Below are 23,482 nucleotides of genomic sequence, written 5' to 3'. Positions count from 1 at the left end.
TATGGAGACAGGACTTTTCCAACTATCCATCAAGTACATTACATGCAAAGGTGATGGGCCAGATCACCTTCCTGGCTGCTGTGTCCCAGGCTTATCACATCGGCTGCACAGAAGTAGCGCTCAGGTCAAGCTTGCAGAAGCAGGTGGGGTGAGAGGAACCAGAACTTGGCTTAGCAGCCCACAGGAGGAATGTGGGGTACCTGAGAAAGGAGGAATTTAGGGTGCCCATGCACAGAAGCTGAAGCATCTATGACAGAGCTCTTAGCCGCAAATGATGGAAACACAACTCTAATCTAATTTAATAGAGAGAGAGAAAAAAATGTACTGAGCGGTAAGACGAAGCAAGGGAACAGGAGAGCGTGGGGAGCATGAGGATGTCCAGAACCTTCTACTTCTGCTTTGGCTCACGCTCTCATCATCTCATCCTCAGAGGGGAAAGAGCTCCTCTCGGCCGGCTAGTAATTAAATCGTGGGAGATGTGCTGACTGGCACATCATAAGCAGGTGAAGAAGTGGGGATGTGTGCAGTGATTGGCTAATCCAGATGCAAGAGCTAATCCAGATGATAGAATTCAGGGGCATGGGGTGCCATGACTGCCATCTTCTTGCAGTACAACTTTATCGGTCGTCTGGAAGGAAAACTTGTGCCAGTCAAGACTTCCTGTTTTCAGAAGGTAAAGGGGTGCTGAGTGGTAGGAACAACTAATACCTTTTTTTTAGGGCCCTTGCTTTGGAAGCAAATGGATACCCAGTCTAAGGCAGGAAGCCCCCAAAGCCATGGCATCCTTGCTCTGGGATACACCACAGCTGCTTATTCATTCTGGCACCATGTTTCTCTGCTCTTCCCTTGTACTGACAGTGAAGTAGCTCAGGGTGATTTACTCTCTGCCCTAGGAAAGGGGCCTGCAGGTGCCTTGGCAGCCCACTGAAATGCAATTTAATTTTAACCTGGTCCTTTAACTGGACTCCCTCATATGTAGTATGGGAACAGCCTTTTAATTAATGTGATTTCAAGTAATATTTCTGTATTTTCAATAACTTGGTTATGTGGTACCTTGGATTTTATACTTACTAATTTCTTCAGCCTGATCCAAAGCAATGCAGTTGGGGCTCTCTCTCTCTCTCTCTCTCTCTCTCTCTCTCTCTCTCTCTCTCTCTCCCCTCCAACCATCCCTCCTCCCTCCTCCCCTCGCTTTCTTTATTGCCCCCAAGGAATAGTAATAATATCACTTCCTAATTGCATTAGGATCCCATGAATCCAATAGAAGGTCCCTAGCCCCTGTCACATGGAGGCACATTTACCACATTTTTCCATAAACTTATCACAAAAAAAAAAGGCATAAGGAGCCAAGAGCCAAAGGTGCCAAGAGCCAAAGCCTTTGCCAAGGTTGGCTGACTGCTTTTAAATGTCCAACAGCACACTCTCAGTCTCTCTGGCTCTGCTTCTGCAGCTCCAGGTTCGATGAACGGTGGCTCTTAGAAAGCTGCACCCTGGATTGTAGCCCACACACCCAGTTTACAACTTGGTTGTCAGGGTGCCAAACTGAGCAAGGCTCCAACCTTCCCGGAGCTGCCGGCTCCTCCCAGTCTTCCCTAGAACTGCTAAAGCTAGGAAGCAGGAGAATCTCCCAGCCCTTTAAATAGCCTCGCCACATCTCCTTGCTAAAATACTTTATTTCTGGAGGGGGAAAAAAAAAAAAGAAAGAAAAGAAAACCCGAAACTGTGAAGTGAAGCCACCTCCTCATTCACAACTTCCCTGTCAACCTCCTCCTCAAAGGAAGTTTGCTCAGCTGCTTACTGGCAACAATGCAGCCTGGGCGGGTTCCCCAGAGCAGCCAATGCCTGCACAGGCAAACTAGCTCCAGTCTCTGCAGGTTTCGGAGCCAGGACCTGCACCTGTGTCTGAATGGGTTGTCTGGGAGTATTTCTGAACTGTCTATGAAGCAGAAGATGATGACTGTGGCTTGGCTTGTGACAGACGGGGGGTCACATAGATGACCTGCCCCTACCAAAAGCACACCTATGCATTTACCCTGTAGCAGTGGTTCTCAACCTTCCTAACGCTGCTGCGACCCTTTAATACAGCTCCTCATGTTGTGGTAACCACGCCCCCCCCCAGCCATACAATTCTTTTGTTGCTACTCTATAACTGTCATTTTGCTATTGTTATGAATCATAATGTAAAATATCTGATATGCAGGGTATTGGATATACAACCCCCACAGGTTGAGAACTACTGCCCTATATAAATCATCAACAGGGGCCAGCTTCTAAAAGGCTGTAAGAGTTAGCATGAGACAAAGAATATAAACACAGTCAGGGGCTCTGGCAATGAAGCCATTTAATAAAGTCAGTATTATCAGAGTTTCTTCTAGAACATTCTCAGTGGGGTTTAGTTCCTGGATGTTTTTCAAATTGAGGGCATTGCATGGAAATGAGCCTACTCTTTAAAGGGAGGGATTTTTCTTAGAGCCACAGTCCCTAATTATCCGACGCATACTCTGCGTGCTGTTTAACCAAAGCAGCAGAGAGAAAATTAGGTTTCATTGATGTGACCTCACAAGGAAACCTGTCTGAGGCAGGAAACCCAAGAGATACCTGTGTGTTACATTACTCTAATTGTTGTCTTACATGGCTTTTTGGATCTGATAGTGTCTTCTGAGTTAGGAAGGGAGAATACCTCTCTCCTCCAGTGCCACAGCCAATTGTCTGAATATCAGCGGCCTGGGCATGGCTCTGAAGATAGGCGGGAACATGTGGCAGGCTGGCAGCGCCTACCCTAGGCACAAGTAGAGGCAGGATAACCACCCACCCTTTTTTTTCCTCGAAAGTGGACATAGATGACATGATTTTCTTTCCTTGTCAAACATTAGGATTTTACTCCTGGCCACAGCAGGGCTTGGGGGAGTCAGAGTGTGTATGGAGTTAATGACGTAGATCTGGGTCACCCCACTGTTTTTCAAAGAAAGAATATTTTGACCTTTCCCCCCCCCAAAAAAATGTCTCAGCTACTACTAGGTACCAGCCTACTACCTTCCAGCACGGAAGCAGCAGGAGATAACGTATACACACGCGGACATAGCTGGGTGCCAATAACACGTAAAGGCCATGGCTGACCCTGAACATGATTATGAGAAATGTGGCAGGACATAAAACATGGAAAAAACAAGAAGGTGAAACGAGAAAGGAATTTTGATGTGGAAAGTGGTTCTGGAGCATCTCTGGAGCATTCTTTTTGTGGTAACAGAGAGCCATGCAGCATCGGAACTTAGAGTATCCTGCTGGACATCGTGTGCAACCAAGACACCTGTGCTTACCTGGATCGGTTCAAGAGCCAAGTGCTCCTGGTGGCATTGTCTTGTTTGTGTGAAACCTTCCCCTATTGAGCAAAATGAGGCCCTTGTTAAAAAGCAAACTGCCACCATGAACGCCCTCAGGACAACCCACAGCACTCGGGGACAGGGCAGGGCTGTGATGGAACGAAAGGCATGTTTTGAATTTTAAAGAAAATGATGCAAAGCAGGGGAATGAAATCCTGAAGGAGGCAGGGGGTTCATCCCACTGGACAGGCAGGTCTGGGTAGGCGGATAAACAGAGGCAGCTGTCCTGAGAGGGAGACCAGTGGCTGTGTGGGTTCTGGCAAGAAGATAGAGCCATGGATGACAAGGACTCCGAGAAGATGAGAAGGCTGACGTCCATCTCAGTCCATCACACTGATGGACTGCAAGTGTGTTTCTGCCGAGAGACACTGGTGAGAAGCGCAAGGCATCATATACACGTTCTAGCAAACCTAGGCTAGAATCCCACTGCGGTCTTAATGTGTCTCATTAGCTTGAGGGGATTATTTCACCCCGTTAAGACTCTAGCTTGTTATCTGTGAAACAGAGAGGACAACTCCTCCTCCCTAGACTGTTCATGTGCAGAGTCAAAGAGACATCCCTGAGGGTATTATGGGTTGTCATAAAGGGTCCACGTGATCACTAGTCCACTGCTCTAGCTGCTTCTGCAGGGACCTGGCTTTGGCTTGTCCCTTCTTATGGGGGCAGATGGTACAAAAGGTGGATGGAGTAGGTTACTTGTCAATTCTGCTTTGGATCTTCCCCCTAGAGCAGAAGTCTGAACTGCTTTCCTCATGTTGGAGAGGTGATCAATTGAGCTGTGGAGATATTTCCAACAAAAATGGAAACCAACTCAATCAGGGAGCCACAGTGTCTGTGTGCTCCGTACAAAGTTGTAGTGAGTAGGGTGCAGAGGGATTTGCACGGTGCCATCAGCCTTTGATAAGATGCCATGAGAAAAGTAGAGATAGCTGAAAGTCTCATCAAGTGGCTTAGTGGCCCGTGGCGTCCATAGCCCTTGGTATGAAGAGCCTGGTGTTCCTTTTTCAGTCTGCAGTCTCAGTCCCTTACTTCAGAAGGAATCTTGATAAGCACAAAGCAGTTAGTATGTGAGTGGACCTAGGACACAAGGCAACCCATCAGAGAGAGTGTGGGGCCTATTCAGAATTCTGGGAGCGGGTAAATTTACCCTGTTTTCCCTGAATAGGAGTAACTTGCTAGTGTTCTTGCTGTTATAGAGGAAGACCACCTGCAGGAAACGCAGAACAAGTGGAATTGGGAGAACACTGTCAGCCTTTGATCAAACTTTGACTGAAGTAGGACCCTCTAGGCAACTCAGTTCCATGAGCCAGCAAATACCTCTTACGGTTGAAGCCAGTGTAAATTGTGGATCCCTCCACTTTCAAACTCCCCAGAAGCTCCATGCAGTGCCCTCAAAACCCCACCCTTTCCTCAAAGAGACCACATTTCCTGAAACAAATGTTATTTCCCAGGATACAGACTAGACCCTGGCTCACTGCCCCTGGGCTCTGTCGCAGAAGGGGAAAGGCCCAACTTCGGCAGCTTCACGCCTTCCTGTCTGAGCCTAACCTTTGCTCTTGACCAGTTCCCTCCATCACAACACCACTTTGACGACAACATACTAGCTACCAAATCAAACTAATGCAGAGTTCCCAAGGCAGCTGTCTGAAAACCAGGCAACCCCATGTCACTCCTATGTCGAAGAGTGGGTGGGTGAGTAGGTTAAGGTGTGACTGTGTGGCAGTCTAGGAGAATGTGAAAATGGATGAGTGCAAGTAAGTGGCACTGTGCAGCACGTGAGCCAGTGGGGATGTGTGTGGCACAGGAGGGTCTGAGACTGCCCAAGTGTGTATAGTGTATGCACTCTGGGAAGCAGTAGCCTCTGACAAAATGCTCCCCCTAAGGGCAGACCACCAAACATATGCCCAAGAGAGAAAGGAAGTAGGGAGGACCTAGAAATGGCCACTGAGAGGCAAAACAGCATGACCCATAAGACACCCTGTCCTCTTCTTGAAGTGCTGGGGATGAAACCCAGAAAATCACACATGCCAGGTACCACTGAGGTACATCCCAGAGGCGCCCTCCTTTAACGAGTAATGCATGAAAGGCTATGGATTGGGCAGGATGGGGAGCAATTGTTTGTTGTTGCTGTTGTTTGTTCACTTTCAAATTGGAATGGAGAACACTGACATTTGAAAATCTGTCAGCCTTCTAGAAAAGGAGCCAGGATCCGCAGGAGTCATCTAGGTTAGATTTACAAATCCTGCAGGCTGACCCCTAGTGACAGCTGGAGACAGCACTCCTGGCTGACAAGGGAACACTGCCATTCAAATCTGGTGCCAAGAGGCAGTGACAGCACAGGGCTCTCAGAACTCCAAGTTAACTCCGAAGCCACCTGTCGAACTTTCCAGATTTCCTGCTTTTCTTTTCTGGCAGCGTCTAATTCTTGGGCTATCTACACTACACCACTCATCTGCAACTGTGCTGTGGCTTCTCTGAGAGCTGCTTTTGCTCGGAGAAAGTTTACTCACAATCTGCTTACCTTCTCACTGCCCCAAGACTTAAAAAGAGGACTCAACTCGGGAACCGCACATGTGCCCTCGGCCTGCAGCAGGGCGCACCTGAGCAATTATAAATGTGTCTAAGTGACACCATTCATACCCAGGGCAGAGAGGAGGAGACAGCATGACCTCCGGAGCTGACTTCTCATCCTGCAGGATGTGGGTCACCCCAGGCCTGACCTGTCAGTAAAGTCCATCTCTCTGTCAGGAGCATGGGGGATCAGAAATCTTCTGTCTTGTGACTCTCAAAAGCTATGTGACTACACAAGACAGTCTCTACTTCCAAAACCAAGCCTGCACATCTTCCTCGGGTGACGTACAGCATACTTGATAAGCACTCTGGAACACAGCTATGATACAAGTTTGACTAAGGACAGACGCTGCCTTTCCATCAAGCTTCCCCATTCAGCTTTCAAAGGAGGAAGGTTTCCAAGGCCAGGCTTCTCAGCAGGTATCTAAACCAAATCAGGACAAACTCTTGACTCAAGGATTTCAACATTTTCAAATTTTAAACCAGAGCTTCTTCATAAGTAAGTGACGGGGCATGCATTAATGTATCAGAGATATTACCCACTTGATGATCTAGCTGGGCAGGTGGCACCTTCCTCTAGATGAAGGTGATGGTGACAGTGAACATTTATTGGGGTTGATCGGTGTCCCAAGTGTTAGCTAGGCTTATCACTTTTCATCCATTAAGTCTCTGATGTGCTCACCAACCCTGAGATGTGCATACACCTATCATCATCTCTGTTTAGACACGCAGGCAGTGAGGACAGAGAGGGTAAAGGAGACAGAAAAAAGGAGAAAAAGGAGAGAGGGGGGTGGAGCATGAATCAGACAAGGCTTCCCTAGGTCCCAGCTCTCCAGCTCAGAACCCACGCTAACTGGCTCACTGGGTGGAAACGCACATGTAAGCAACAATTTCAAATCAGAACCAAGGAAAGACAAGCTGAGGACGCCTGACATCACAAGAAAGGGACACCTGGAATTTGGAGAAGGAGTTCCTGGCATTTCACCACGGGCCACGGTGTCTATTTTCAGGATCCCCGTCCTCTTGATAGCCCCAAAGCTAGTGAGAGTAAACAGAAGCGGGAGGGAGGCAAGATAAAGGCGGTGACACGTTGGACTGCCTGGAGCGGGCAGCCCCTTGTGTAGCGGTCTCCTCTCCTTCTGTGGTTAACGAGCATCTATCTGTACAAGTTTCTCTTCAAACACAAACGGCCGGAGTGAGATGAATGGTGCACTTCTAGGTTCAGACCTTTCTATGTGTTGATTTTCCTCTGGTCATTCAAGACTCAGAGCTAGAAATTAGTCTCGCCTCATTTAAAGGTTTGCTGTAGGAGAGAGTTAACTTGGTTGGATGCTGGAAAGGGAGGATAAAGTGACATAAGGGAACTGAGAGGGGGCCCATGACAAGCCCCACATCCTTCTCAGATCCCCTAGTTCCAATGGGAAGTTCCACAGGTTATCAACACCGATGGCGGCCAGTGTTAGCACCATGTCCTCAGCTAGTATCCTCTTAATACCTTGCACAGTGACTGGCATATATGACGTGCAACAGTCACTTATTGAAGGATGGATTAAAGACACACAACCATATCAACATATAATCGCACCATTATATATTTTATATAATAATTTATATAATAAATTACTATTATTTACTGGGTACTAATGGATTAATAAGTGCTTATATGTATGACAATTTCAACTCCACTCCTTGTGACTCTATGAAGGAGACATTGCTTTGATCATCCCCAGGTTACAGTTAAGGACACAAAGGCCCAGGGATGTTAAGAAACATATTCAAGGTAACTTAGGTCAGATTTGACTCCAGGCAAATTTGATGTTTGAGTCAGATCCCCCAGCCTCAGACCACATCTCCCGCCTGAAGGCAATCAAGTGCGCGCGATGTTTCTGCCTACTTCTCAGATCCCTCCCCTCCATCTGTCCCTCTGCAGAACCACACCGGTGGAGTCGATCCTGTGTTGCTGAAATCCTGCTGTCTAACCAGGCTTCCCCAGATGTCTTCAGAGTCTAAGGCAGAATAAATATGCAAAGGTACTTGGAATAGCCAGGGTTCCCATCGTCCCGTTTTCTCCCAGCTTGCTGTGCAGTTGGACTTGATTGCCTCATTTATCTCAAGACAATGTGATGGATTCACTGTGCATCCAAATGATGTGCAGCTTTCCCTGAAGCTGCAGGATGAAGAAATTAAAACTGTGTCTCATAGGCTGTGAGCTGCATATGAAAGGAACAACAGAAAAAAAATGTGCAAACTGCTCAGAAAAGTGGAGGGAACTTTCTAGTTGCCTAATAACTTCTGGTTACACAAAAGCTATGAAACTCCCAAGAGGACTTGGAATCTTCTGGAATTTCCCCCATTCTGGGCCATGTTGGGCCGTTTCTTTCTAGAAGAAGGTGTTGGCCTGGGGAAAGGTAAGCACATGGAATGGTTTTAACCGTGTTTCTCAAGACGTATGTTTCCATGTCCAGTGCAAGACTAACAAACACCGCAGTTACATTTCATCACTTTCAGAGGAGAGAGGGCGCTACACGTAAAAGATGCCTTGCTTTAGATCATGTGCAAAACACATGATACCTGTTCCGGCATGTTAAATAGGAACCATGTGTGCCTCTCATAACTAAGAGTGTCCTGAAGAAGAAAACTGCCCATCTGAACTGTATTTGGGGAACGGGGTATAAAACTGCTCTGCACTCAAACCAGGCTCTCCTTCCCACTTTTCTCACTGATGTTGATCCCATGTGGCTAAGAACCATCAGTCTGAGAAAACAGTCAGTTCTTCCTATCAGCAGGGGTAAACGATGCTTCCTTGTAATTGGGAGGTATTTCTTCAATGAAAGCCCAGCAGGAAAGTCAGTGGTAATGGTGCACATTGGCAGGGTGGCTAACAGGGCTTGCTCACTGCCACAGGTAGGCAGTGCCACCAGCTGGATCCACCAGTGGCACATTTCAAGGGGTGGTATTTTAATGCCACCATAGGTGCTGCCTGAGGGAAAGTACACACCCAGAGACTGGCTTTAGCAGGCTTCTTTAGGTGGCTGACTATTCCCCAGGAATACCCACAGGAGCTCTGTCTAACGTGCCATCTATTTATAGTGAGATGAACAAAAACAAGACTTCTAAGGTACCCACCACCTGAGGGATGAAAGGAATATTCAAAGAACTGGAAAGGTGGTCCAGTGGGTAAAGTGCTTGCTCCCTGTTGGAAAGGCCCTGCTGTTTGATGCTGCAGTACTCCCAGACTGCATATCCACTCAGAGCCTGGCATTAAGTGCGGGATTCCCTCTCCTCAGCAGGGCCTCTGGCTCTCTGCCTGACTCCATCTGCAGAGTGTCTTTAGACATAGATGCCCCTAATCACATTTGATATATGGCCCCTGGCACAGCTCCCTGCTGGCTCTCCCCTTCCTGTGCCTATAGGATAATTAGTTTCTATGTTCCCGTTCATATGATAGGAGTGTGCTGCCCAATGTAAAACAAGCATCCTTAAAGTTTCAAACAACTATGAACACCTATCCTGGGAGCCCGCCACTCTCTCCCCACGGGCTGTACAGCCTTTGTTCTCCCAGAGTCAAGTTGACCTAGCTCCTGAAGTGGTTCCTAGAGTGTTTGCTCTCCACTGTGCTTACTGCCTTCCAGGGCCTGCATCTCGTCTTCTGCTCCTCCTGCCTCAGTGGGCTGGTGGCCATCAGACCCCCCATCCCCCCGCCAGGGAAGAGGAGAACCATCACTGCGCAAGCACTTGGACTAGAGTCTGGATCTCCAGTAGCTAGCTGGACGTGGCTAGCTACATCTGTAACCCCGGGGCTGCAGGATACAGACAGACAGATCCGAGAGGCTCGTCAGTTAGTCCATCTAGCAAAAACAATGAGCGACAGGTTCAGAGAGAGAGACTCTGTTAAAAGACAACAAAAGCAATAAGGTGGTAACATTTCAAGCAGGTGTTCCTGGGTTCAAGGTTTACCCCCTGCCGCATGCATGGCTGGGCTTTGTCTACCTGTTTGGTCCCCATGGTCCCACTTCCTGGCATCCTTCTAGTCCTCTCATGCAGTGGCCAGCAAGCCATGGCTTTCCTGTGTGCTATCACCTCTGTCGAAGACCCCTGGCCTCCCCCTCTCCTGGTTGCGTATGGCCTAAGCATCAACTCTCAGCTGAGAAGCCACATCTGGAGAAATTGTTCATGACTCAGCCTCAGCCAGGTTCTTATGTTAAATAACTTCCTAGAATGACTTTTCTCTTGTCTCCAGACTTAACTCAATCTGAACATTCATGTTTATTCATAAGTCTATTTGATTTTTTTTTTTTTTTGTCTTTTCCCTGGATCCATGGAGTTTTTTTGAGAACAGGAAATAGTTACGGCTTATTTAGTCTCCAATGTGTCCCTACCTCCTGTGACACATGCTGGGCATCAATGCTTGCTTGTGGCATGAAAAAATACTCAAAAGCACCTTTTTGACACAGTGAGAGCCAAGCAAAAGCAATAATATGATCCAGGCATGGCGACCCACACCTGCAATCCCAGTGCTCAGGAGAATGAGACAAGAGGACCGAACGTCTGAGACCAAACTGTGCTATAGGGTACGAGCCTGCCTCAAGCAAGCAAGCAAGTGGATGCGATGGCCAGAGCCTGGACTGGGGGCTGTAGGTCCATGTTAGAGCATTCATTCGCCTAGCATAGAACAGGCCAGTGAGAGGTGGTGGCCGACTTCCAATCTGGACCCCAGGTGTGCACTCCCTGATTAATCCATCCCTTTGTGTGCATTCGGGGCTTGCGATGTGCTTCTAGCTCAGAGAGGACAGCAAGGATGCAGCTTCGGTCCCACAACTGTAGTGAACCGTACTCTTCCAGTAGCCAGTGAGCATGAAGGAGGAGCCTGGGCCCCTGACAAGATCATAGCCCAAGCCTGTACCTTAATTTCAGTCTGATGAAACCCTGAGCAAAGGGCCCAATTAAACTATGTGAGAGTCCTGACCTACAGCCACCCATGTGTGCTGTGTGAGCTATTACATTTATGGTAATTGGTTATGCAGCAATAGAAAATTGATGTGCTTGTTTTGCGAGAGGGTTATTGCTAATATCTGAGCTAGAGAATAGAGAAGGTCAGACGACCCAAGTGAAAAGTCAAGTGCAACAAATGCCCGGCAGCAAAGTATCCTGGGAGGAAAATGTCTGCTGTGTAAGTGAGATGGCTTAGGGTCAGGAAATAAGATTAATGTTAACTGTAAAATATACTGGGAGACAGGTTTGAGGGAAAATGAGAAATAGAAAAAGGAGATACTTAAACAAACCTTTCAACTTAAAGGCTAAAAGCCCAATTTCAACAGGCCAAGCAGCTGGGTGTGGTAGCACACACCTTTAATCCCAGCACTTGGGGAGCAGAGGCAGGTGGATCAATGTGAGTTCAAGGCCAGCCTGGTCTACAAAGTAAGTCTAGGTCAGCCAATACTACACAGATAAACCCTGTCTCAAAAAAACAAAAAACAAAAAACAAACAAACAGGCCAAGCAACCATGAATGAGTCCAACGATGACCATGGAAAAGCCTATGGGATTAAAAAGTCCAGTGGTTTCTGCATCAACCTGATGCCTCTCTCCCCTCTTTTCCTTACTCCGTTCCTCACTGCTGACTTCACAATGAGGCAGCCCCTTCTATTAGTCACTCAAGGGTCACCAAGGGGTCAGGATGATACCTGACTGATTTCCAGCAGTAGTCTCTTTCTGTTTTCACTAGCTCTGACCTTGTCACACCTGCCTTGCATGCTCAACTTCGACCCCTTGAGGGGAGGGGCAGCCTCACCTGAGACCAAATGGATACTCAGTTGGCACAGGTCACAGACACCTGTTGTCCTACACAAAAGATGCTGGCTCCATGCTCAGGTAAAAGAGGGCGGAGACTATGCAAGTCAGAAAACCAAGAAGCGGTAAACGCAAGTTCTTATAGGTGGCATTTGCCTTCACTCTCAACTACCACAACTCATTTCACCAACAGCCCTCTGCAGCAGGCACACTGGCATTGGAGGACAATAGGGCTCAGATTTTTCCTGGGCCACTTTGCTACCAACTGGCAAGAAGGACTCAGATCAAGGGGTGTCTATTTCTGAATGAACCCTAACCAGACTTGGAGATGGGGTGACACCCAATAACACGTAACTCCCCTTCTGTGAGAGCCCACTGCAAAGCTTCCCTCAGAAACTTAGTAAGTAGCCTACTTCCATTTTGGCCCAGCAAATCACTGCCTAGGACTTTAGAAGAAAGCCCAAAGGATTCTGGGAAAAGGAGAAGTGGATCTCAGTAAGCCCAAGAGTTGTAGGGAGCAGAGATGTGGGGGAGGATGGGCAGCCCTAGCACTGGACAGCCTTGACAGTGCCAGAGGCAAACAATGAGAGAGGAAGTCTGCGAAGGAAACAGGTTCAGGACTCCCCCAACCCCATGCCCTCACTCCCATTGTGCCTCTCAGTGAGTCAGCCCAGAGAGGAAGCAAACCGAGACTTCACCCTCCCACACACACCTCTAACCTACCCCCAACAGCGAAGGAGAAGAGGATGAGGCACTTGAACACAGATAAGACACAAACAGGTACCCAGCCCCACCTCCACATACCCAGGAGCCACAGATCCTAGCTCTATACACATCAGTGATGCTGTGTGGTACCCTGCTACTCCCACCACACAGCGGAGATTTCACTCAGGGTTCCAGGGAGAAGGCATGCTTTCAAGGACCTGGATTCTGGTGCTAGCCTGACATGTGCCACGTAGTTACTGAATGACAGGCTGCTGGTATAGCACAGTTGGTAGAGTGCTTGACTGGCATGCAGGAGGCCCTGGGTTCAGTGTAGCATAAAGTGGACACACCTATGATCCCAGCCCCCAGGAGAGGAAGGCAGGTAGATCAGAAGCTCAAGGTTATCCTCAGCTACATAAAGATTTCTGATGTCCTTAATGTCTCCGAACTTTAGTACAGGGTTGAGCTAGATGACAATAAGAGAACAAGAATATATATGTGTGTGTATATATATAATATATTTATACATACACATATGATATATACATATATATGATGGCTGGGCACAGAAGCAGCTGGAAAACACAACTTACCCTCTCAGAACATGTTACCTCTACGTGTTCTAGTTTTCTACAAGAATCCAGAACTTTTGCTTCTTGTTTTTGGTGTTTTTTAAAGACAGGGTTTCTCTGTGTAGCCTTGGTTGACCTGGACTCGCTTTGAAGGCCAAGCTGAGCTTTACGTAACAGCTCTGTATCTTTGAGTGTTAGAAATAAGCCCATCCTTCAGCCAGTGTGTAATCTCGAACCTACACAGGTAGCCGGGAGTCACATGTGGATACTTCAATTTAATTTTTAAAAAATGAACAAGCATTAAATGTTCAGCCCCACCAGCACATGTGACAAGTATTCTATTCAATGGTTCCCCCGCATCAGAGGCTGGCTTATTGGAGAAGGCAGATCTAGACAATGTAGAGAATCATGGAAAATTCTCCTGATAGCCCTGGTTTAAGAGATCTCCGGGATCACTGTCAAAGTCAAGGCAAAATGAAGCAGACTTTACATTCAGGAACCCAGCCGCTGAGTTGGACGATGGTCTCACGGTGCTCAAAAGCACACTAGATAGTGGATACATTCAACCTCATTGTGGGATCCAAGACTTCTTGTGGTGGTTACTCATCCTGCTGCACGGAGGCAGCGATGGGCAATCTAAAAACATGCGGGGCATGACGGTGCTTCAGTAAAAATTATCATGGACCAAAATGTTAATTCTGTATGCTCTGCATAGGTCATGGGAATAGCCACCAAATCCCCTGCGTGGGGATTAAAAAGAAAGAGCGTGTCTCTAACATAATCTCCTAACAGGCGGCTGGATGCTAAATTGGGCCCACAGGCAGTGGCCTGCTGACCACTGAGCTGCAGATGGGAGAGCGGTGGAGTCTGGGCACACAAATTTGATACCCTGGTCTTTTTCCCCATGTTAGTTCTACACTTCGCCGACAGTGACCATGGTTGGAGGGAAGGACCATCACAGGCCTTCATTAGTCACAGACTCTGAACATAGAAAATTTCCCACTATTTCAAATCCATTTGTAACTCAAAAATCAACACTTGAGGCTCCTGTCCCATCATTCTGTGACTTACACAGATCAGAGAAAAACCGTTGAGTCTCCTGACCCGCGTGATTCCAGCTGAGATGGGACAAGGAGCTCACTGAATTCTAGCTTCAGCTTCCATGCTGTCTCTGTCCCTCTCATGGCCTTTAGGCATGTCCACGCTGTGGCCCAAGGGCCCCGCAGCATGGCTAGGAATTCAGCCCAACACATTTGTCGACCACAACATCATGTCTTGAAGTCAAAAGGCTGGGCACAGCCTCCAGTCCATGTGTGACGTATACACTTGTTGGTGATTTTGCTGGTATTTAAAATGGGTCCCCAGAGTGCTTCTCTGCAGCGTTAGCTATGCTATGAGTGTTTGTGCGTCTCGCTCCTTAAAACATTCATGTTGAAACCTAATCACCAATTGGGTCCTGAAGACTCATGAATGAATAAGTTATAAAAGCAGCCACAGAGAGCTGCCTTACCACATAACACCAATAGAGGGCAGCATTAAAGGACACATCTATCTATCTATCTATCTATCTATCTATCTATCTATCTATCGGACCTTGCTAGACACCCAATCAGCTCGTGCCTTGACCTTGAACTTCCAGCCTCCAGACGGTGAGACATAAATTTCTGCTGATGACAAGACATCTTGGTTATGGTTTTGTTTTAGAACTGTTTCAGGGTAGAAGGTCATGATGACCTTGAGAGAAAAAGAGGAGAAGAAAAGCCATGGTAAAGGGCAGGGTCATGGCTGTGTTGGTAAAGGTGACTCAGAGCTACAATGTGAGAACTTGCGTCAAAGCCCAAACCCAACCAAATAAAACAAAATAAATAAGAAATTATCTCAAATAATGAGACTTAAATGACATTTTAAAAAGAGTCACTAGACATACTGTGTGTTATGTAACTTATCATATCTGGATTATTTCATGATGGTACATTTTTATAATCCCATGCTTCTGATTTCTCACATAAAAAAGGCTGGTGACTAGAATATAGTACAGAAAATTATTAAAATAAGTAAGACTTCACTTAAAGCTATTTTTTTTTTGAAAAATCACACACTGTAATCTAAATAGGAAAACACCTTGGGCCTAACAGTAGCAGGACCCCAATGGAAACTGACCTGATAAGCATTTAGTTTTGCTTCAAATGGTTTACGCAGACGGAGGCCACCTGAATGGCACTAAGCATCTGTGAAATGCACATAGTCACTGCACAGACCACTCAGGGCTTGATAGGAGACCTGTGCTTAGCTACGGAGTACGATTTCCATTTGGAAATGCTGATAATGTTCTGGTGATATCCTCTGGAAATGCATTCTGTGGACCAGCAGGGTGGTCCAGCAGGGAGGTGATGCAGCTCAGAGCTGAGGCTCAGACACATACACACACACACACACACACACACACACACACACACACACACACACACCAGGTTCATTTAGCAAAATACTAACAAGTGGGTGGTCACGTCTTTGGGACGCACGCTCAACCCTGCTTTTCCTTTTCTGCTAATGATTAGCTCCTCTTGGCCAGGCACTATCTCCGCAATTACAGAGGCAATCTCCTCTTCGACGCTCTTTATCTCAGCCTCTCGGCTCCTTCCCAAGTATTTGGAAACATTACAGAACTTTGTAACAGTCACTATGGGCTGACTTGTTTGTTTTTCATTATTGTAACCACTTTACATAAGCGACTCCATTTAATCCTCAAACACTCATGTGAGGTAAATACAGTTACGGTCATGCGCACTTCCTAATAAAGGGCAGCACGGCGGTATCTGTGAACCTGTTGTGGCTCACATAGCAAACAGGCACTGAAGTCAGCACTGGAACATGGGCGCACTTGTTTCAAGGTCTTCCCACTTGACCTCCAGTGCTACATGAACCCTCCGTAGTAATACAGGAGGGATTGTAAGAGCGGTTGGTAGTAACTCGTTAGCCTTTCAATCCTTTCTTTCTTTCCTTCTAGCATTAATGCTTAGTTTACGTATAGCAGGATTTACCCTTTCCAATGTACGGGTTGTTAAGTTTTTGAAGTGTGTGAACTCACATCACCATCGCCACAGTTAAAACTGAGTGGTCTCATCACCTCAGAGACTCCTTCCACGTCCCTTTGTGGTCAACCCTGTCCCCACCCCAGTTCAGAGACCATAGGACTTTAGCCAGGCACCCATGATTCTCAAAGGACCCTTGACGACAATTCAAGAACAGAAAACAGGTTAGATGAAATTGCGTGTTTTGTCATCACTATCCCCAACTTAAATCTAGCACCCCTCCAGTCATTAATGGGGGTATCAAACTGCATAAATGCCGCCATTCATTCCCCTGGCTGAGTCACCCCCAGAAAGCACAGATCTGTTTATACCATACTGCATACCGTAAGTGCAACATATTGCTTATTCTCCCCACAGCTCCGACATTACAGTAGCCACACTATCTAGCCCCCGGATTTATATTTTGTCTTAATAAAATAAGCATCACTGAAGGCCCTCTTTATGGGACTAAAAACCAATGAAATGGAAATATTCATTGTAGAAACCAACTAGAGTATTTACATCACAGATGTGTTAAACATTTAATAACGGCATTTCAGTACAATTTAAATTCAACTAGTACATTTTTTTTTTCTGAGAAGGGATACTTAAGCTTTGCCAGCTTGCTGAAAGAGATCTGCTTTCCAGAACATTCCCTGAGAGAAAAGAAGGATAGGTAAAGCGAGTCACTGGCAACTTACTCCATTATGACAGGCAATAAAGAAAATATGCAAGCATGGAAACAACACTTCCGCTGCTCTAGGCAGCATTTCTGCTGAGTGTGACATACAGACTAAATAAGGTTCCTTTGGTGCCAACACTGGTGGAAGAACTAGAGATCTTTATCTTTTGATTTGGGTTTGTTTTTCTTTTCTTTTTTCTTTTTCAAGGCAGGGTTTCTCTGTGTGACAGGAGCCCTGGCCGTGCTGGACTCACTTGGTAGACCAGGCTAGCCTGGAACCCACCCACGGAGGTCAGAGATCTGACTACCTCCTCCTGAGATTAAAGGCAGGGAAAACACTACTGAGAGCACCAGTGTTGCTCAGCAGCGCCACCTTCCGTGTAGGTGGGAATCTGCATGGACTGCAAAGACTTAACAACTGCCACACTGACAAGCACATCTGAAAGAGGAAGCCACCATCCGATTCAAGGAGGGAGTGGGACTTTGGGGGAGACTGGTCTATCAGTCACAATGCCAACTAAGCACAGTAGGCAGAAGCTGAGCGTTCACGTTATCCAGTGATTTGGGATTGCAGGTCGAATGCCTCCAGAAACACCAAATGCAAAATGCTCCAAAATATTAGCTTGTTTAAGCATCAACAATGGAAAATTCCACCCCACAAAATTGCTTCTCATACAGAATTATTTAAAATATTGTATAAAATCACCCGCAGGCTGCATGTAAACTAGACATATGAACTGCATGAGAAACATAAAAGAAGTCTATGTTTAGACTCGGATCTTACTGGAAAGAGTCCATTTTGTACATGTACTTTTTCCAAAATAATAAATAAATCTAAAATCTAAAACACACTGTTCTCAAGCAGTTCGGATAAGGAGCACCCAGACTGTCCCTAACTACCTGGGTTGGATCATGAAGATGTTCCCCCTTTCCTCCCTCAGTCTGTCACCTCCAAATTAATTTTTTTCTTTCTTAAAGTTATGCTAGGGATTGGAGCCAATGATTTTCATAAGATATACAAATGGAAAATACATGTAAAGAAAACCCCCCTTAATTTTGCTGCTAATAAAAAAAAATTGAACAAATGAGGTACTTTTTTTCTCTTGTCAGAAATCAAATGACTTCTAGGAGACAAAATCACCACTATGATATCTGTCAAGTCCCCCCATCCCAATGTGGATTTCCTAATTGAAACCAAAGTAGCTTCTTTCACCATAAAGAGCTACATTTAAGATTCGCTGAGGAACCAGGAACGCTGAGTTAATTTTCGAAGCTACTGTCTTGAGTTAAAGCTAAAAGAATGAGTATAAGATTCTGAACCACGGGGCTGGAGAGATGGCTCAGTGGTTAAGAGCACTGTCTCCTTTTCCAGAAGGTCCTGAGTTCAATTCCCAGCAACCACACGGTGGCTCGCAACCATCTATGATGAGATCTGGTGCCCTCTTCTGGCATGCAGGTGTACACACAGACAAAGCACTTATCTATATAAAACAAATAAATCTTTAAAAAAAAGATTCTGATCCACAGGCTGCATGAGGTTGATGTTGACTTTACCTTTCAACAATCAGGACTTAGAAAGTTAACAGTCTTTTATTCCTACCCTTGGGTCTCCTACCTCCCATCTGCGACATGGCCAGATGCACCCTCAGGCAGGCTGGAAGCCGACGGCATGCTATTGCTCCTTAAAGACACCCACCGTGCCTCAGCTTTTTTACAGAGCTGTCTCAGCAGCAGTTAATCTCTCTTTGTAGTATGGCCAGCATGCTTTCTTCCCAATATCCAATGTGCTTGTGTCCCCTCCTCCTGACACTATAAATTCCCCCAAGTACTTCTGGGAGGCTCTTTAAAAATGTCAAACGTCAATACAGCTGTCACAAGCATGTGAATGGTGTGAAATTTCACAGGAAATCTTCCGGAGAATGAACAGTGAAGTTGGACATGGCTGCGCATTATTTTCTCACTCTCCTAAGTGATGGGTGACACTCTCCTGAAGCCAGCTTTGGAAGTGCGCTGTTTCCGCAGCACACCCCACCGTTCACTCTCAATGCAGCATTTATGAGTTAAATACTGACCCTGGGACCTAGCTGTCAGATCTCATAGCTGATGGAATTGGAATTCAATAGTGTACATGGCTGCTTTTGTCTCTATCTTTCATAGTGGTTCTGTTGGGGGCACCTACAAGTACTTTAAATGTCTGGCAATTATGCTATCAAATTCCCAATTCCATACGATCTTCACAGTGGCAGCACTGGCTACACAAATGAGCCATATGAGGTAGGTGTTACGTGTAAGTCACCAGAGACTCCAATACCAATTAAGCCAAGGAGGGAGCCCCACCTCAGGACAGAAGCATGCCTGGTGGCTATGCCATACTGTCTTACTGTCTTTGATTTCTGTAATGCTAAATATGTGCTCAGCATTCAACAGAGACAAGGCTGTCAGATCTAACGAGGTTTAAAGTCCACCACAGCACATCTTGTTTCTCAGACCTGACATAGATTTTGCTGAAATTAGCGCGTGCGCGCGTGTGCGCGCGCACACACACACACACACACACTGTTTCTCAGCACTTTATTCGCAGAACCTGATAGCTCCATGGACTTGCTAATTAAAGTGAGATATATGCCACATGACATTATCAGGACTCAGAAGGGAAGCCACAGGGTGGCCCAGGTTTGCGCCTGTTGCTGATGCTGGGACGTGACAGCATCCCTGTTTCAGTTAGGTGTGGTTCCTGAGTAGGGCATCTTGGGGAAGCTATAGTAAAGATAAGCTGGGGCTGTAGAGACATAATACACTTTACCGTGGGCCAGAAATAGAAAAAACAAACAAAACAAAACACCATTTTCTTGAGACTTGACTTCAAATTCAAGACCCTCCCTACGTCAGCCTCCCCAGGCGTGGGGTTACATGTGTATGCCACCATATTTGGCCCACATGAGTGTGTGTGTGCGCGCGTGCGTGTGTATGTCTGTGTGTGTGTGTGCATGCGTGCATGCATGTGCCTGCATATCCCAGTCAGGTAGAAAGTTAGAGAAATTCAACCGAATCGCCAGAAAAGGTTCCAAACGTGGAAGGAACTCACATTACCTTCTTCAAGGAGAGAGTTTCTCAGTCATGTTAACTAGTAGCCTTTGATTAGTAATGCCTGTCTGAGTCAGGAAGGAATCTTGAGACCATTTCGAATTCTGTGTACAAAGGATCCTGTGGGAGATTGATACTGCCTATCCTGGCATGGGAGGGCGACTTTCTCAATTTAGGCATATCAGTTCTAGTCAGGCCTGGGGCACTGACAAAATGCCACTCCTCGTTCTCAGCAGTTTCCTCAGAGTGGCCAACCAGGCCTGACAGGAAGCAGAAGCTTAAGCCGCCGGAAGAGGCTATACGGATCCCACAGTGTCTGAGGGATTTCTCCTCAGAGACCACCAGTGAGGCCCACAGGTGCCCCTGGAGCCTGCGATAACACCAATGCCATATCCCCAGGAGAACTGGGGCTGAGAACCCCCGAGAGCTCAGATTCGAGGCGGGGGCTCTGACAGTGAGCCTGTTTACAGGGCTCCTCGTTTTCTTACCTACCCTCCCCCCCCCCCCAGCCCCACCCCGCATCCCTTGAGCATCGTGGGCAAAGTCTACTTAAAAATGTCAGCCTGCCTCAGGTGCCACAAATATGGAGGAGGAAAGGGCAAGGGTGCCGCTGGATGGGGCACGACTGACCCCTAGCGGTGGATCTGGAAAATCCCTACTTAAAAGATCTTCAAATAGCCTGCCAGAAAATATAGCTAAAGCCACTCATGGTTTCAGGGAGGAAGGACTTAGTGATAAAATAACTAAGGAAAAGTCTATACAGTAAGTAGTTTGCATACATTTCTATCTTTTTCTTGGTAATTCACAGTGTTTTTTTTAAAATGTCTGAGAGTTCTTGCAATAAAGTAACTTAAATTCCCTTTAACACCCCAGAGTTTGTTTGAACACAGCCATGATTGTTGTTTGTTTTTTTGTTTTGTTTTACTTTTTTTTTACATTAACTTTCCATTCTGTGAGATGTGGGAATTCGGAGGAGGAATATGCATTCCCGTTTTTCCCTTCAATGTGGAGACTTCATGGAGATTTTTGTCTACCAAAATCTCCTCCCTGCCAAAGCCTCTGAAATCCTGCGGGGTTTTTTTGTTTGTTTGTTTGTTTTGTTTTTTGTTTTGTTTTGCTAAGTAGGCTTCCTTTGCTCGCCATCATGACTGTAGTTAATGAAAAGCCTAAATGGTAAAGCTCCAAGCTAGAAACAAAGCAACTGCATGCCTCAGGTGAGAAGCCATACTCCAGAAAATGGAACTCCTTCCAGGCCTTTCCATCTGGCTCTCCAGATAAAGCCTGGAGGTAGGAACCCTGGAAGCTCCCACAGCCTGCAGTGTGTGTTCTCCTGCTTCCGGCACTCTTCAGAGTGGGGGCTGCTGAGGTCAGCAGTGGCTAGGAGGTCAGCAGCCATGGAACCATCCCCCGCCCCCAACAAGACCAGCTCTGCCTCTCCCTAGCTGTGTGACTTTGGGCATGTTGCAGAACCTCTCTGTTCTTAGTGTTGCCGTCATCCATGAACCAGAAATGACAATATCTCTTCCCTCAACAAAGGCTTCAATGAGCAAAAAACCTGTAAAGTACTTAACACAGTGACTGGGAGTTAGCTAGTAATCTGTTGCTGTTTCTCTTTCTCGAACTTGGGAGCATGAAGCATCACTTCAAAGAGAAACCACAAGGTCTGGGGTTTGAGGAAATAGCTCAGCTGGGATCTGAGTTTGGTCCCCTGACTCGGCTCCAGAGCTTTGCTATTCTTAATTTTGTTTACGAATTTAGAATTTTATACGTATGCGTGTTTTGCTTGCAAGTATCTCTGGGCACCGTATGTGTGAGACTGGTGCCCATGGAAGTTACAAGAGGGCATCGAGTCATCTGGAACTGGGTTACATATAATTGTGATCTGCCACATCGGTGCTGGGAATTGAACCTAGATCCTCTGCACGAACAGGAGCTCCTAGCCACTGGGTATGTGTGTGAGTGTGTATCTGTGGGTTTGTGCACATGAGTGCAGGTGGCCAGAGCATCTGGAGCTGGGTGATGTGGGTGCTAGGAGTCAAACTCAAAACCTCTGGAAGTGTAGTGAGCAGCTTAGTCCACTTCCAAAAAGCCTGGTACATATTTGTACAGGTGTTCGTGTGTGTGTGTGTGTGTGTGTGTGTGTGTGTGTCTGTACACCTGCGCTAGTGCTTGTGCACCTGTTAAAGCTAGGACAGAGAAAGATGAGGTGCTGTCTAGTCAGTTTTCTGCTACTGTGAAGAGACACCATGACCACAGCAACCCTTATAAAAGAAAGTATTTAACTGGGGGCTTGTTGGTGGTTTCACTGTATGCAGGCAGAGGTGGTGCTCGAAAAGTAGCTCAGAGTTCTACGTCTGGATCAGCAGGCAGCAGGAGGAGCAAGGCACTGGGACCTGGCCTGGCCTTCTGACTCCTCAAAGCCCACCCTCAGTGACACACTTCCTCCAACAAGGCTACACCTGCTAATCCCTCCCAATCGTGCCAGTGCCTGGTGACCAAGCATTCAAGTCTGTGAGTCTAGGGGGCACCATTCTCATTCAAGCCACCACAGGCACCCTGGCCTATCATCTGCCCCTACTCCCTAGAGACACGGTCTTTCACCAAATCTGAGGTAGACTGGCAAACCAGCAAGTCTTAGGGATGCTCCTTTTCCTGCCTCCACAGTGCTGGGGTTAAAGCTCCCTCCTCCCCCCCCCCCCGCACCCCCCTCCTGATGCCTGGCTTTCTTACGTGGGGTCCAGGCATTTGAACACAGGCTGCAGGTTTGTACAGCAAGTGCTCTCACCCCTGAACTGTCTCAGCAGCCCACAGTATACTTTCCATTCCCCTCGTGACTCCTGACGCTGAGCACACCATGGTTCTTAAGGCCTTTCGAGCCAACTTGGTGGGAACAGTTCAGAAACCAAACCTAGCACTCAGTGGACATTTAGACTTCCTGATACCCTATTCACACCTGGTCAAAGAGCTGAGGCTAAGAGGCTGTTGAGTGTTCAAGCCCCGAATAGGCTGTTTCTATTCATCTCACCATACCCTAAGACAGAGGGAAAGGGGACAGAGTCAGGGAAAAGTGGGCGGGAAAGATATGAGTGAGAGTTACAAGCCAGTCAAAAATTTCCAGCATAAATAGGGGAGCAGCTCCTCAGGCCCAGCCCTAAATGAAGAGCTACTGGCAGCTCGTGGCTGTGGGGAAGGAAGAATCAATTTTCCTTAGGGGGTGACCCCCCCCAAGAAGGGTGCCTGGGCCTTAGTGCATTAGTTCTCAACCTGTGGGTCGTGACCCCTGTGGGGGTCATATGACTCTTTCAAAGGGTCTCCTAAGGCCATCGGAAAACACGGACACTTCCATTACAATTCAGAACAGTAGCAAGATTACAGTTAGAAAGATAATTTTATGTTTGAGGGTCACCACAAAATGAAGAACTGCGTTAAAGGGTCACAGCATTCAGAAGGCCGAGGACATCTGCTCTGGTGGATGGCCCACACCCGTGCACATATGGACAACACTAGTTGGACTTGATGAGTTGTTGAAAAAGAATGAAAGGGCATTGATGTTAAAAGGGGCTGTGTTGGGAGGATCTGACAAAAAAAAGGAAGAAGGGGAAGGGTTTGATGCGATCAAGCCACGTTG

At 46.8% G+C, this 23,482-nt stretch overlaps 1 protein-coding gene across 1 annotated transcript in view; it reads right to left on the bottom strand.

Annotated features, from left to right (window-relative positions):
* Positions 1-23,482, bottom strand: part of FRMD4B (FERM domain containing 4B) — a 311,527-nt gene that overhangs the window by 201,656 nt on the left and 86,389 nt on the right. The gene's annotated exons all lie outside the window — the stretch shown is intronic.

This window comes from Acomys minous (assembly GCF_964271855.1).
Source record: "Acomys minous genome assembly, chromosome: 17".
NCBI classification, from domain to species: Eukaryota; Metazoa; Chordata; class Mammalia; order Rodentia; family Muridae; genus Acomys; species Acomys minous.
The sequence above is the reverse complement of the archived record's forward strand: the minus strand, read 5'-3'. Positions and strand labels throughout refer to the sequence as shown.